General features: G+C 43.4%; 2 protein-coding genes across 5 annotated transcripts in view; one reads left to right on the forward strand and one right to left on the reverse strand.

Annotated features, from left to right (window-relative positions):
• Positions 1–16,031, forward strand: part of DOCK1 (dedicator of cytokinesis 1) — a 555,400-nt gene that overhangs the window by 280,097 nt on the left and 259,272 nt on the right. The window lies entirely within an intron of this gene.
• The window catches only part of INSYN2A (inhibitory synaptic factor 2A), a 61,156-nt gene that overhangs the window by 44,189 nt on the left and 936 nt on the right, over positions 1–16,031 (reverse strand). The gene's annotated exons all lie outside the window — the stretch shown is intronic.

Below are 16,031 nucleotides of genomic sequence, written 5' to 3' on the forward strand. Positions count from 1 at the left end.
CAGAAGAATTAATTGCCAGTGGCCAAATAATAATAAAAAATTCTAAGCTCTTCTCTGTTTTATAGAGAGTTGCTAGTACATAAAAATCATCTTGTTGTTAGTAAAAAAAAAAAAAAAAATGATGGTAATACTTCGGATTTTTAATCCGTTTACTTTGTTATTGCTGACTTAAAAAAAAAAAAAAAACCGGAATAGTAATTGAGTTGTTCTTATTCCCTGATAGGGAAAACACCAAGGAATTTTTGCGGCTGGTTTATTTTGGCTTCAAATGAGGCTATGAGTTCTTTCTGATGGCTGGATGACATTTTCTAAAGCTTTGAAACTGAATTTCTGGACATTAAGAATTACTAAGGTGGCCACATCTTTTCAGGGTGTTCATTTGCTCTTTATTGGGGGTGGAGGGTAAGGCTTACAGTGATTACCATTAAGAAAATGATTTTGTTATGAAAGGAAATGGGGCATTCTACAGAGGACTGTCCCTGAGACAAGTGGAACCTTCTCCCACACTACTCCATTCATCATGCCTTCGTGCATTTATTCAGCAAGTGAATGTGCATACGTTACAGTGTAGCGTTAACATTCAGTAAGCATGCAGTTAAGTGCTCCTATGTGCTAATCAAATGTCAGCATTCCCCTATGCATAGCAGTTGCGTTTTCTAGATTTGATCCTCATCATATCCTTACAAGGCAGCCACTATTCATATCCTCATACTGCAGATTGAGAAACTGAGGCACATGATTTTGTTTTGTTTTGTTTTTTGGCATCTTGCTCAGAGTCACATGACTAGTAGGCCACACCCATTGAAACGGCTGAATCCGTTTGAATCACATGCCCTAACCCACTACTCTTGCTCAAGAAACTCTGTAACTTGAAGTGATCCATGATAAACTTTAAAAGCATCAAACAACTGAAACTCATCTGAGCAATGTCCTTATCTTGTTCCCACAGTGTATCTGGGTGCCGGTTAGGCAAGGACATCCAGGTAGTTCCAGTAACACAGCAGGTGTGGGAGCACTGAGCGAGGGTTGCCTTGAATTCTGGACTGAGCATGAAGCCACAATAGCATTCTTCACGATGGCTTGCCTCGGCTGGGTCACCCTAGAGAACCACGGACTCTGGTTCAGGGAGGTAATCTCTTGGCTCTAAAGCAGTAGGAGTTCATAAAGTTTATTTTTCATAAGAAAATTGTGTTTTAGAACTCATTGGACTGTGCTGTCTTGAGGTGAAAATGGCTAGTCATGGTTGTGCCTGTTTGGCTCGAGAGAGCTAGATGTCGAGGAGCTGTTTGGAATATAAATGTCTTAATTACCCTCAAATTAAATTTCATAATCAAATGTGAGTTGTAAATATATAAACCCTGCATTTTTAGATTAGTGATGGAGAGCCATCTCCGCATGCTGCTTTAAATTAATGGCTGATATGAAAATGTGCATTCCAACTTAAATAAGTGAAAAATGGAAGCAACTAAATGGCTAACAATAGGTAAACAGTTAAGTAAATTATGGTTTACATTCACTCTGGGTGGCCATTAAAAGGATAATTATAGAGATTATTTAGTATCATAGAAAAACACTTACGAAATAATGTTAGGTGAAACAAAGCAGTCTACAAATTATACTGGAAAAAAATGAACAAAAACGGTCATCGTTGTGGTATTAAGAGAACACATTCGGAGAGATTTATTTTTCCTTCTGTTTTCCAATTTGGGGAGAATGGAGGGAGGTACAGCGTCGTTCTGGTTTTGCCCATGGAAATAACATAAGGTAAAATCCAATCCACACCTGAAGCAGGCCTCTGGAAGGTATAACCACTCGTATCAGAATAAGAAAAACCCAGAAATGATGAGATGGGGGTATAAGTCATTTGCCAAAGGTCATCTTTGATTGTTTTGAGGGAGCCCCGATAAAGAACGAAAATGAATTTCAAGTGTGTGTATGTGTGTATATATGCATAGGTATATACGTGCCTGCGTATGTATTTAGCTATGTATAGTTAAGTGTTTAGCAGAAGATACGTCAATATTTGAGCAAACACACTGTAAGGAAGGAAGTCAGCATCTGTTTTAATTAGAAATAAAACGGATTCAATAGTCTGAAGGCAACTTTGTGGGGTTCCATCAGCTGACAAGACAAACTCTCCATTGGATTCTGTCCATTCTTAAAATGTCCGTGCAGATTTGCAGGTTTGCAGTTTGACCCTGTGATGGGATTTGCAGGGGAGGATGCAATCAGCTGCCAGTCTGACTGAGACACCTCCCAGGGCCCAGCAGTCCCCGCATATAGCAAGATAGCTAGGCAAGCAGTCTGATGAGTGCCGCAAGGGACTGTATGAAATTATAGGGTTTTCTAGTGGCTTTCTCACCGTTCAGACACCTTGGAGTCAAAGATGCTGGCTGGGATTCAAGATGAACTGGATCAGCATTTTCTTCCATATGCTGAGGGGGCGCCTGAACATGAGGCTACTCAGAATGGGACAGTGGTGAAAATGAAATCCCATTCTTCACCACCGGCTTCCCAGTGGGAAGGGGAGGTGAAACAGAACCTCGCGCACTAAATGAAGTCACTCGTGTTATGAAATAGTTAGCTTAGAGACCTGTTTCATAGGCGCCAATTGAGTCTTCAGAACTGGAAATCCTCCTTTCCTTGGGGACAAAGCCAGCTGCCGTAGATGGCGGACTGTGTCTTAGATTCATTTTCTGGTTTAATTTTCTTTATATAGTGAAATGTTACTTTTTCCCTATATTTGTTGTCTTCTTCAGAGGTCACTGATGAGAAGGACCGAAAAGGGGTGACTAGATGAATTCAGACACCCTTGTGTGACTGAGCAATGTGGGAGGAACTGTTTTCTTGCAGAACTGTGGCTCCTTGGAGGAAACACGGAGATGGATGCCCCGTTCCCTTGATGTGTAGAATATTGCAGTGAAACCTCTGTTATTAAGAACCGATGACCACCCAGTCCAAAGAAGGGAAAAGGGGCACTCATGGAGCTTAAATGTAGGCATCGAGGCAAAAGAAAACCTATCTTAGGTGCACTCCCCCACTCATGCATATCTGTGATTTTAGAAAACACACTCAACCAACAAAAAAACCTATGGTCTGTTGTTTCAGCCACATAATGTAAACCACACAGGCTCACACTGGCCTGCTTCAAGGCAGTGAGAACAAAGGAGGGGAAGCATGGATGCTTGGGGTTTGGTGCTCATGTTTTAAAAGATCCAGAGAATGGCCCTCTTAAATGGTCCAGACTTTTCATTTATGTTTCACTACCCAGTTCTTTGATTTTCAGCTTATGCTGATGTTAACCTTTGCTCATCCTGTCTAAATGGAATCTACATTAGCAGAAATGAATTACCAAAATTTTATGATGTTGGTGAAAATCAACTGGAAAATATGCCTTGTTGAAATGAGACATTATGTCAATGTAAAAAAAAAAAATTTTATTTGCAGCAGTTAGCTATGCCAGCTAATAATGGCCAAAAGGAGTTCAGTACAGTTGGTTCCAACAATTCACCAAAATCACCTGTGAGATTGGTAAAAGGAACTAATTTCCCTGCCTCCCCCTTTCCCATCATCATGACAGTGACCGAGTGTGAGACAGGAGGGCTGTGCTTTGAACATAGCTCATGAGTACATTTAGGTATGATAGCAAGTGTCCCACTGACCCCGGAGGCTTCCTAGTGATGAAGCAACAATCAGCTGATAGTTTGGGACCCATCAGAGGCGGGAGTTGGCAGGACACAGAAGAGGTGGTCTCCCTTTTTTAGACTTAATGGGAATCTCACTCGCATGAAAACAAAAGGATACATACTAGAATGTACTTGGGGAGTGCGTTGCCTTCCTGATTATGCTGAATCTATATTTTTGTTTTATTAAACAGCATGATTTGATTCAGGATTTATCTGAAACTAAAACTAGGACATTGATTTTCCCCCCCCCCCAAAATGACTTATATCAAAGGAGTCTGTTTTCCCTGCCACTTCCCAGTCTTATTTGAGGATACCCCATCGGAACACTCAGGGCAGGATATCTGCTTGGAGGTAGCGTTCATGACAATGGAAGTCATTTAGAGCTGAAGATGCAATCCGTCTTTCCGGCAAGGCCATGGGAATGCCTATCAACTCAACCATCAGAATGGATCCCCCTTATATTATCATCGTAGTGTGAAAAGACCACGATGTTTCCTTGGTTTGGCCAAATCCTAAGCTTTGCATGGTCTTCGGTTCACTGCAGAGGTAGCTGTGCCAGGAAGAAAAGGAGACTTGAGCATTTCTTGTAATTGGCTTCCATTCCTAAGCTGATAGCCAAATGTAGAGAAAATAACCTGCCCTTGGGGTCCGTGTACACAATCCTAACTGAAGTCTGCAGAAAGAGTTAGTGCTTGTAATCTTCATGGCCCTCATACAGTTTGCAGTCCATGGCGTAGTCTGAAAAGACTGTCTTGGTTTGAATGAGCTATTTGTTGCAAGTGTGCACAGAGCGAAGTTTTAGCATTCATAACACAAGATGTCATTTTTGTTGGGGGGACGGTGAAGAGAAGAGAAAATAAACAAAAGGTCTATATATTGTCTACTTTACACTGTATATTTTATTCCTTAAAAATAAAATCCACCTCTTATCAATCCTGGTGTTACTCTGCCAGGTGAGTTGGTTGTTTAATGTTTTCCTTGACCAGCAGCTGTTGTGAACCTCTGTCTTCTCTGTGCATGATAATAAGTAGCTACATTTTAAAAACATGAAACCATATCCTTCCCTCACAAAGTTTCATCTAATGTCTTCAAAGGTTTCTCTCTTTGTGCATGAAAAACTTGGCAGTGTCTCTGGTAGTCTGGAGGAGGAGGACTCAGTGGTCTTTCTTGGGAGGCAGTCTAACACGATGTAATGCCTGAGACCCAAGGGTGGCCTGGACTCAACCCAGCAACACAGCTACTGTGCTTACCCCAGCTGAGCTTGGAGCAAAAGAAGACACCCCATGTTAAAGGCAGGACTGGACTTGCTTTGCATTGGGGTCACGAGACCCATCTCCAACTTAGTAGAGTCTTTCAGTATTTTTATACTGAAGGCTTCCAACAAGTGCTGCCAATGGCTTGCTTAATTCATTCCCCAGTCTAATCCCCCCATATCGGTCGTCACCATGCCCTGTTCATTTTGTTTTTCCTTCCTGTTCCTTCTCCTATTGATTTCTTCCCTTTAGTTCCACACTGTTCCCACCCTGATCTTGGCCTTCTTAACTCTCCTGCCCTCAGCTCTCCATCCCCCATACCCCACCCCCGTCCCCCATCCTGCAGGTCCTGCTAGTCTTGGCTCCAAGTGCACATCACTTTTCTCTGCATATACCTGGATACATCCCAGTTGGTAGCACTTCCAAAGAGCCTTTTATTATAAGATCATCTATACTTTTTCCTACCTGCTCATCTTTCTAGATTTCTCCTGGCTGCTCAAAAATGCTCCATCTGCTGACTTCCATTAAGCCATTTCCTGCACTGTCTCCTGAACACACCATGGTCAGTCTCAACTTTGTGTCTTCACTTCCGCTGGTTCACTTTCCAGGACCGTGCCCTGGTCCTCCTTCCTCATGGATAGTCTGTGTTTGTTGGTCTAGATCTAGTCTTGTCTTCTATGCCTTCTCCAGTCCTTATCTGTCACCTTCATTTACTCACTGAACAGTGCCTGCATGCCCAGGGTGACCCAGGCACCATACTAGATGCTGGGCACACAGGAAAAAACAAGGCATGTTCTTGGGCAGTGTCTAGTCCAGCAGCGGAGAGACACATCGATGGCTGACCCCAGTCCCCTGTGTGCAGGACCATGTAAGAGGAGGGAGGTACTGAGAGTGCTCCCTGGGGAGTCAGGGTAAGCTCCACCTGAGAGATGTACAAGAGCAGGCCTGAAGGATGCTCACTTTGCTTTGCTGTGTGTCAGTTTTCTCTGCTTAACACAAATGTAAGTGTTCTGTGGAGTAGGTCCCTCTAAGCACCGTCTTTCTCCTATGCTCAGTCATCCGTCCTTACTTACTGGTTTAAGAATCTTAACACTGGCCAGGCGCGGTGGCTCATGCCTGTAATCCCAGCACTATGGGAGGCTGAGGCGGGCGGATCACAAGGTCAGGAGATGGAGACCATCCTGGCCAACATGGTGAAGCCCGTCTCTACTAGAAATACAAAAATTAGCTGGGCGTGGTGGTGCATGCCTGTCATCCCAGCTACCTGGGAGGCTGAGGCAGGAGAATTGCTTGAACCAGGGAGTCGGAGGTTGCAGTGAGCCGAGATTGTGCCACTGCACTCCAGCAAGAGAATCTTAACACTGTACATCACAGTATCCTTAGAGCTGGGGTCTTAGCTGAGATATGGCAACAAGACTTAGGATGAGTGTATAATATTAGTGGCTTCCAAGGAGTCTTTCTACATTATTTGGATCCTCAGATTAGGTAGAACATGGCTGTATAATGAAACCTGAGTAGGAATTAGAGAAGTGGAAAGGAGAAGGGATAGAGTTTTATTCGTTGAGGTAAAACCATACCCAGAGATTTTTATCTTCTGAACTTTGGCATAACTATCTTGCGTGGTTGTTGTACAAATGTTTACTGTGCTGAGGGGAGAGAAGGAGATGGCACACACACTCACAGAAATGAGTGGATGGCACAGAAATTGTACAGGTTCTATATTTAATCATGCAGTATATTGGGGTCCCATACTGTTGTAGAAAATGTGACTTGCTAGGAATTATCAGAAGCTTTGTTCTTATAGTACTCAACTTTCTTCCAAGATATGGTAGTAGCAAAATAAATTCAGAGTTTAATTAAAAAATCTCAGCAGCTTGGAATACCATTTCAGAGCATGGTACCTTTCCTGACCTCAGTTGTCTAATCTGCTCTAGAGGATGAATCACTGGCTTTCAGAGGGAAAAAAACAATAGAGGGTCTGGGGCATACCCGTGGGTCTAGTCACTTCCAAGGGTGTATTAGTCCGTTCTCACACTGCTATGAAGAAATGCCTGAGACTGGGTTATTTATAAAGGACAGGTGTTTAATGGACTCTCCGTTCTGCATTGCTGGGGAGGCCTCAAGAAACTTAAAATCATGGTGGAAGGCAAAGGAGAAGCAGGCACCTTCTTCACAAGATGGCAGGACTGAATGAGCGCAAGCAGGGGAAATGCCAGACACTTAGACAACCATCAGATCTCCTGAGATTTCACTCACGATTATGATAGCAGCATGGGAGAAACTGCCCCCCGATCCAATTACCTCTCCCTAGTTCCGCCCTTGACACACGGGGATTATGGAGATTACAATTCGAGGTAAGATTTGGGTGGGGACAGAGAGCCAAACTGTATCAGGGGGGCATAAACATATGAATGAAACAGCTTTCATTTGCCTGTTATTTGAATTGAGAACAGTGAATATGAAATTATACTAAATGAGGAAGAGCAGTACTTAGGAATCTCGTGCCACACTGCTGTTGTCCATTGAGATGAACATGGAGAGGCAGGAGAAGGGAAATGGGGGTGTATAAAGAGAGAAAGGATGTTAGGGGAACGGTGAGTCGAGAGAAATGCACACACAGACACAGGAAGGGAAGGGGATGTGTGCTGGAACATCAGTCCAGGTCAGCTGTGGGACATCTGTGGGCTGTTCCCTTGAATCAGGCTCATAGAGTTCTGATGGCCTTCAGCCACAACTCCCATCGTTTTGGCTGCTCTTAAAGGGCCAGTTGCAGCAACCCCATCTCCTGTCCAGAAGGGAATGTGACAATTCACCCTGGGGCAAAACAAGAGTGCAGGCTCGGGCAGGCACCTGAAGCAGGACCTAGTATGGTTTCCTGTTCTATGAAGCACCCAACACATAACACATTAAGTGTTAAACTCAATGAAGAGTCCCATTTTCAGCAAATATTCCTACGTTAGCCTCTATCTTTTGATCTCTCCAGCACCTCCTTGGAACAGATGCCCTGCTACTTTACAAGGCTTGTGGAAAAGAGAAAGAGAACAGTAGCAAAAGCCTGTGCAGTTCATGAATAGAAGGTAGCTTCGTAGTGAGTAAGCAGTACTGATGATCTATGAAGTGATTCTCTGTGGATTGAGCACGCTAAAAAGATCTTAAAAAGGAAAACATAAATCTTTCCAAAACCTCACATGACCCCTGTATGCTTCGGCCTTCTTCAAGCTTTGGAGGAGAGCATAGGTGTGGATGAAATGGAACCTTTTGTAAGTTTTTTTGGTTTTTGTTTTTGTGTGTGAATTTTTAAAGAGAGCATTTCCTGCCACGTAGAAGAAAATCCAGGGGGTGGCTGTCCTCCCACAGGAAGGAGGTAAACACACATTTTTCCTTAAGGGCTCTATTCCCTCAGCCTGGCACCCTCAAAGGCCACACTTGGAGGCCAGGAAGTTAATCCATTCAAAACAAGGAGAAGAAAGAAGGAAAAAGCATATTGGTCTCTACCCCAGTCCAGGCAAATCAGTACTTCTGGAGGATGGAGACTGGGTACCACTTTTTGTTTTAAACACCTCACATAATTTTAATAATGTCCCCATGATAAAGAACTACTGGCCTTCTTCCTTTATCTTTTTCATCCCTTGTTGTCTTCTATTTCCTGCTGTATCCCCAAAGCTTAGAGAAGCTTGTGGTATATAAAAAGTACCCAGAAATATTGATTGAATGAAGGGCTTAATGAATGAGTGAATGTCACAAGGGAGCAGGGAAGACGGGCCCCTTCCATTTTTCTCTGGAATAAACCTAGACATCAGCCAGGTGTTGAGATGATCACTAGCAGATCCCACACAGGCTCACAGAGTGTCTGTGCCTTGGCCTGGCTGGGCTGTGCTGTGCACCGACAGACAAGGTGGATTCATATTCCACAGAGGAGGTAGCTAGTGGCCAGTCATTGTCATGGTTGAAAATCCAGGTCTTTCACAACATCCATTAATTATGGGATGGCAAATTCCAAGTAAATTGTAACAGAGCAGACCCACAGTAGGAATAGGGCATATTCACACTTTTTATTTTTAAATATTTCTGATTGGAGATGCAAAACATTTAGAATTCTGTTCCCTTCTAGGAATTCAATGGCTTGGGGCAGCTCTTTTTAGCCGTGGATCTGGGGTTTGAGACCAGTCGTTCGTACATTGACAGTCTTGGCACAGTGAATAACTTTGGATTTTCTACATTGGAGAGGGGGTGCTCAAGGTCTGCCCATGCTGCCGTGGTTTGCTAACATGGTTAATATCTGGCCGTAGTCCCTAAGAACTGGGGCTTTGAGACCACCTGCTTGGTTTTGAGTTCTGGCACTTCCCCTCCACTTAATAGCCCAGAACTCTAGGCAAGTGATCTAACCTGGGAGAGCAAAGATAAGAAAAGGTAACACTTGTGTATAACACTCAACACAGGCTAGGTACCATTCTGTGCTTTGTGTATGTCTGAACTTTTCATTCTCCAAACACCCTCTGAAGGAGAAATTACTATTTTTAATAAAGATGGGGAAACCGAGGCACAGGTAGTGGAGTCACGTGCCCACGGTCACACAGATAGTTACTGGCAGAGCGAGGAGGGCAAAGGAGGATAGCCTGGCCTGGAGCCTCTTCTCTCGCCACCACACTGCACTTCCCTGTGAGCTGGGTCAGGGCTTAGGAGGTCGGCTCCTAGGAAGCGCTCAGTACACGGCCCTGGTGGTGAGGTGGATGTGCACAAAGACAGCACACCTCGGGATGTGTTGTGCATGTGGATGACACCGGACGCAGGACCTAAGAGACACAAGCTTGAGAATTACCGCCAGAAGGTTCCAACCTTAACTGGCTGATTAAAAACTGTACGGTTGGCTTAGAGTTATACTTTAAAGCTGCATTTGCCAGTGGTCACTCTCACTGACTCTTCAGATACAGAGTTAGAACTGATGCTTCCGTGTGTAATTTAAATAATTACCAGGAGTGAGTTGGGGTCCAGTCTCTGCCACTCACTCAGTAGCTGACCTGCCCAGTGCATTGTGGGGCCAACCCTGTCAATGAGCCAGGGCACTCTGTCTGAGGGTCCACTGTCCAGCCACCTGCTAACTTCTGTAATTCAGCCTCACCCTGGGTGTTTTTGCCACATGGATAAATCTGATAGACACAATAAATAAAGTAGATATATATTCAGAATAAATATTATACAGCGAGACTAAAATATAAATAGCAAGTGCAAAACAAATTAAATGAGGATGTGAATGACTTCAGTGAACCCACTGAGCTAACAACTACCATTAAAACAAGAAAAGTAACTAATTGAGAAATGCAGTTATCATTGGGCAAGAAGTCAAATGAAAAATATGGGTTGAAAGTGAAAAACATATTTTCAGCATTCCTTTAATTTCACACACTACGTTTGCACATGGCACATTATCTAAGCTATGGGAGTCTCAAGTGCATGGTTAAGTGGACACTGTGCAATGTGATTTACGCAAGGGAAAAAGACAAAAATAATCTTTATGCAGTACTCTTATTGATTTTTAAAATGAGAAATTGGTGGGTCTGGCACAGAGATCAATGGAGTTGAAGTCACGACGTCAAATTGAGATGTGAGGTTAAGGCTGAGAGACAGACATCTCGTTCTCTCATGCTGGCCCAATGAACTTTCCAGTTTTTTTGGTGAGTTCCGGTGAAAACTCTTTTTAACCCAAAATGTCAGCATTTGGGTTAGAAGAACATTAATTTATCTGACTGCAGTGAGATGCATTTTCTCAATTCTCGTTGTTTGCTTCTTTTACCCTAATACTAGGTCGCTAAATCCAAAGACATTCTTTCTCTAAAAACTCAACTTCTACCCAATTGAATTTTCACCAAAGGAATTGCCAAGGTTGAGTTTGGTGGTAAAGAACCCAACCCTTTGGTGCTTTTTTCTTTTCTAAACACTGCATGGCCGGACGTCAGGACTGCTCAGCCCTGGAAGTCGCCTTCCTCTTTACTGCCTTCTCATGGTGTTTCCTTTAATTCCTACTACACAAAAAGTTACAATTGGAAATGGAAGAAAACAATTATTTCCCAATTAGGATTTCCTGAGTGGGCAGCAAAATCACTGACTAGGTTTGTGTTAGTAGCCTCATTAAATATTTACTAAGCACCTGTTATAGACAGTACTATGCTTAGTCATTTAAGGTTTTGAGTTGTGAATCGCTTCGTCCATTTTCCTCCCATTTGAAAGTATTTCTCTTGGACATTCTAGGAGGTAAGAAATAATGAAAATGTTGTTTTTTAAAATAGTATTTCCAGTTGAAAATTCACACTCAGATATTTAATAGAAATCCTATCTTTTCCCCAGTTCCTGCTGGCTCGCAGACTTCTGTTTCCATTAAAATCCCCCACCGCCTTGCTGGCCTTGGGTAGCATCTTTAGTCCCTTCTTTCTATCTTGCCACATTACAAAGACTTGCCTGCCAAAAGGTTTTTCTCATAGCTGTCCCCTAACTTACTTCCCAGTGCTACTGGGACTGGCTCATTTGCACCTGTGACACCTTCTCAACTGGTCTCCAACTCCTCTCTTCTGGTTCACCTCCAGTTATACCGTCTTAATCTTCTGAGAATATATGTTCTTGTTTAAAACATCAACAGAGGACCCTCCTGCTCTGCTGGTTCCTCCTCAAACTGACTCCAAACTGTGCCTCTACTCTCTGATCCCAGCACCTCAACCTTTGCCAAATGTCACTTCTCACTCTGACCATACAAGTCTGTAGCCCTGAGCACCCTCCCACTTGGCTTAAGCTCCAGGACTAATGTCTGCTGGGCTCAGGAGTCCAGTCTCAAGCATCACCCATGAAGTCAGCCAGGGCATCACTCTCTGCCTGTAATCTCCTATCCTGATTCTTCCTGGGAGTCTTTAGGCTCCTGCCACTTCTTGCCACCACCTCCTCTCCTCCTGGACTTGAGCTTCTTGGAGTCCCCCCACTTGGTCTTGTAACACCTTACACATTGCCTTGGCCACTGCTGCAACAGCTCAGTACATATCCACAAATCAGAAGTCCTCTCTGAACAAAGCCATCCGCGTATCCATCTACCTTCCCTATGCTTGCCCCATTTAAAAATCCCAGGTTTTATATCTTTGCTACAGTTTTAAGGATGGTAAAATCGCTTACTACAAAAATAAGCAGATTTCACTGTACAAAATGCAGGTCGTAAGAGTTATCTAAAATCTAACCACTAAGTACATATAGAAGAGATTTTAAAAAACATTAAGAAGGGCAGTTGACAAATACAAGATCCTTCCTAGAGAAGAACAAGGGTGGGGGATCCCACATCACCAGTGGAATGACCTAGAAACACAAAGACTACTCAATTTCATTAAGGTTGGCATGAGTATGACATAGCCCCTTGCTGCTTCCTCAACTGAACAGCTGTCAGAAGGCCCTCATGCCATCAGCTGTGCTTTCTCCTCTTTCTCTCTGGGATGTGCCTGTCCATGGAACCCCTGCTTTGGGATATAGCTGTGATCATCTCTACTGAGATGGAGTGAGAGCAACTTTTATCTGCAAGGCTGCCTGTAGTGTTTTCAGCATTCCGTAGCCTCCTTCCCATGTCTCTCATATGCTATAGTTTACTGCATTTCATTTCATGGCCAAAGCTAGATTAGTAAGGACTGAATTGGAATTTTCCATATTAAGTAGAATATAAACTTCAACAAGCATTTTGATATGCTGGGTTTGTTTGTTTGTTTCTTTACCATTCTTTTGGATAGAGTAGTATAATTCATATGAATGTACGGTATGCAGAGATGCAAGAATCTCTTTCTTTTCTTTTTTTTGCTCAAACTTCCTAATAGCAGGATAGGGTGGGAAAAGGAACATGTCTATGGATGTGCAATACTTTGAATAAACAGTTCAGTGCTCTATAAAATAAATATTCACAAATAATGACTTTGGGGAGAGTTATTTCCAAATCCCTTTGAAATATGTTGTTAGCCAAAAGGTTTATAATTTGGAATCATAATTCCTGCTTATCCCTAATATCTGCTATTCTCCATTCAAGTTAATTTTCTCTCAGGCCCAGTTAGAGCTGGGAATATATACCCAGCAGAAAGAGACACAGTCGTCAAGTTAGAATGTTTTGTATTTATTCAGATAGTGATTTGTCATCTGGTGACATCTTTGTACACCTCAAAGTCCCTCAACCCATTCATGATGGTTTGAATAATGTTTAAAGCACATATGACTCAGATGCACACTGAATATCCTGTGACTTACAGTACAGGGTTCTCTGAAAGGACTTGAATTTGGAACCAGGAAATGTCTCTGAAGTTATGGTTTTTCTCAGTGTGAGAGGTAAGATCCTTGGTTGCCTGGAAATACCTTAGTTAGTGCCTTCAGGATCTGAAACAGACACATTATCACACATGGTCCAAAGGTTCAAACCTATACTTTCATGGCTTAGTGCTTAACACAAGACATTGGCCAAACAACTTGTTTACAGCAATCCTGTCAGGGTCCCTGTAGTTTGGTTCCTGCAAGTCTGTATTCTGTCCTTAATGTATAAGAACAATGTACATGTTAAATAAACTGATGGAAAGTCATGAAGTTTCACTACATACATATCATAGGTTAGCTCCGGTATTTGATAAAGACTTCTCTCAATGTCTGTATGAGAGTTTCATGGTAATGAAGGTGTCGTCATGTAGTATCAATCATATTAAATTTTGCTTTAAAATACTGAAGTCACTCCATAATGTTATGAAATATTAAAATCAAATATGTGAGGAGACAGAAGAAGATCTGCTTCATAAATCATGCCAGCTAATTTCTGGTTGGGGAATGTAGGTCTCCAACCAGTGGAATTATGGTGGGGAGGGGATGTGGCGCTTCACATTTATGAAGGACTATTAAAAATGACGATGACACTGGTTTTATCTGGGGAGTTTTTATGACCTCACGTTCCCAGAATGACAGTGGTTTGCCTCAGGTATGTAGAATTTGCCAGCCTTCCCAACTGAGCTTCTTGGGTGCTATGGACGGGTTAAACAGCATCCTTCACAAGCATTAAAATCCCTGGTGAACCTGTCACTGCCCTCCTATGTAAATTTCTGACCACAGAGCTGCTGCTTTGGGATGTAGCTGTGACCGTTTCTGTATCATGAGTCTCTGAGAAGCGTAAGTCACCTGCTTCTCATATTCCAGAGTTCAGTAGTTGTGTCTCTAAATGAGATAGCCATGGCTGGGTGCAAACAAGAGAATACAAATGTCTACATGAACGGGTTTGTCCTGTCGCTCTGCTTCGATCCATTGTTATTTCTGAGAATCATTTTGATTTTTGGACTGCTTATTTCAATGTGTAGGAGTCTTCCTTGTAGATGAATGCCTTTCACGTATAAGTCTTTCTCTTATTTATTGATTTATTAAAAAAAAATTTCCCTACAGAGGGAGAAACAAAACACAAAAATTCCCTTTCCTGTCACAGGGGAAAATAACTGGCAAAACAGAGAAGCCCCCAAAGTAAACAGAGTAATAGAGTACCCAGCCTCCCGTAGAGCTTGCAGAAATCTCATTGTGCAGACGTGGAGCTCCCCAGCTTTTGCCTTGTTAGCCTATTTCTGAACCAGTAGTTCTGTTTCTTAATAGGGTAAAGGGCCTGACTTACGTAAAAGCTCAAAGTCTTAATCACAATGATAAAATACAAAGTCGTGGCAACTGTAGTAAGTTTAAAGACATATTTAGCTTTTCAAGGACATCCTGTCTTTAAGAAAGAGTCTTTCATTTAGCTAAAGGAATTAAACTGAATTTTCAATCTTTTAAACAAAATGATGAATTTAGTGAAGAAAACAAAACTCTCCATGGCTAACGTAATTTATGCAAAATCACGCAATTAGTGATAGCTGTGCTAGACTTTTTTTTCCCTTCACCAAATGCGCCTCTAATAAAACCATCGTGAGGAGCAGTGCCATCTAATGTAAGTAGTAAACATGGATAGTAAATGATTAATATCTGGTGAGGCATGCAGATGGCAGGACTTCCATTTTTCCTTTGAGCCCCCATGCATGTTTGCTAATCATTCTTGCAAAAAAATTGCAAAGATAAATATGAACTTTGGAAAGTAATATTCAACAGGATATGAATGTAAGAAACAGCACAGTGTGGGGGAATAGTAAAAACCAGCACTTTTCGCCTCTGCATGGTGAAATGACGGTAACCTGCTGTAGTGTAAGCTTAATAAGGGTTATATCATTTTCACCTATGTACTACTCTGGGCATGGCCCGGGTCTTGTGAGTGGTATTTTTTTAATCAAGACCCCAGCCAGCGCAGTCACCCTGACAGTCCCCCCACTGAGATATGGAAAGGTAACCCTCTAGCAAGTCCTGGTTCAGGGGAAAGCGTTCAAGTGCACAGACGTCTACCCTGTGCTAGCCTGAGCTGTAGTCTTCTGAAATGATCGCTTGGCTTCCCAGCCAAGGCAGGGCTCCCCCAAAGTTCCTTCCCACTCTTGCAGTTTCACCTCGGGATGCTTCCGCAGAATTTCAGTGCCTAAGCAGACAAGGTCAAAGTAAACTCCTTCACCGCTGCTTCTGGCGCAGGGGCCCAGAGCGTATCCAGACCCCCAGCACAGACCAACAGCAGGAGAGGGGTCCGGGCAGGAGCCCTGGGCTGTAGATAAGCAAAACGCACCCATTTTCTCTCCTATTTACTCCAGAGGCACCTCTCCTCCCCCACTCCTGGCATCTCCTTATCACTGGCTCCCTCTCCCTGTGGCATATTTTTGGGTAGTAGAATGCTGAGGTCACAGGGAGCGGCTCTTTATCCAAGCAGTGGGGACGTCAGCCTGGAGCCCTGAGCATGAACCAGCAAGATGCAGGCTCTCGCTCTTGACTTTGGGCTCCAGGCGCTGCCCCGGCCCAGGGCTGCCCGCGAGCTCCCTCCTCCCTCCTGCCCTCGCCCGCCAGCTCGCCCTGTCTTAGGTCTGCAGCGTTGGTTGGTTTCCCACGCCTGTTCTGGTCTGACTCGGGATGCCAGGCACCCAGAAGCCCCGCGGGCACCGACCCCGGCCCGCAGCCCAGGGAAGGTGCCAACCCCAGAGAGTGGTGGAGACTGGCA

The sequence above is a fragment of the Macaca fascicularis genome, chromosome 9 (genome assembly GCF_037993035.2).
Source record: "Macaca fascicularis isolate 582-1 chromosome 9, T2T-MFA8v1.1".
Classification (NCBI taxonomy): domain Eukaryota; kingdom Metazoa; phylum Chordata; class Mammalia; order Primates; family Cercopithecidae; genus Macaca; species Macaca fascicularis.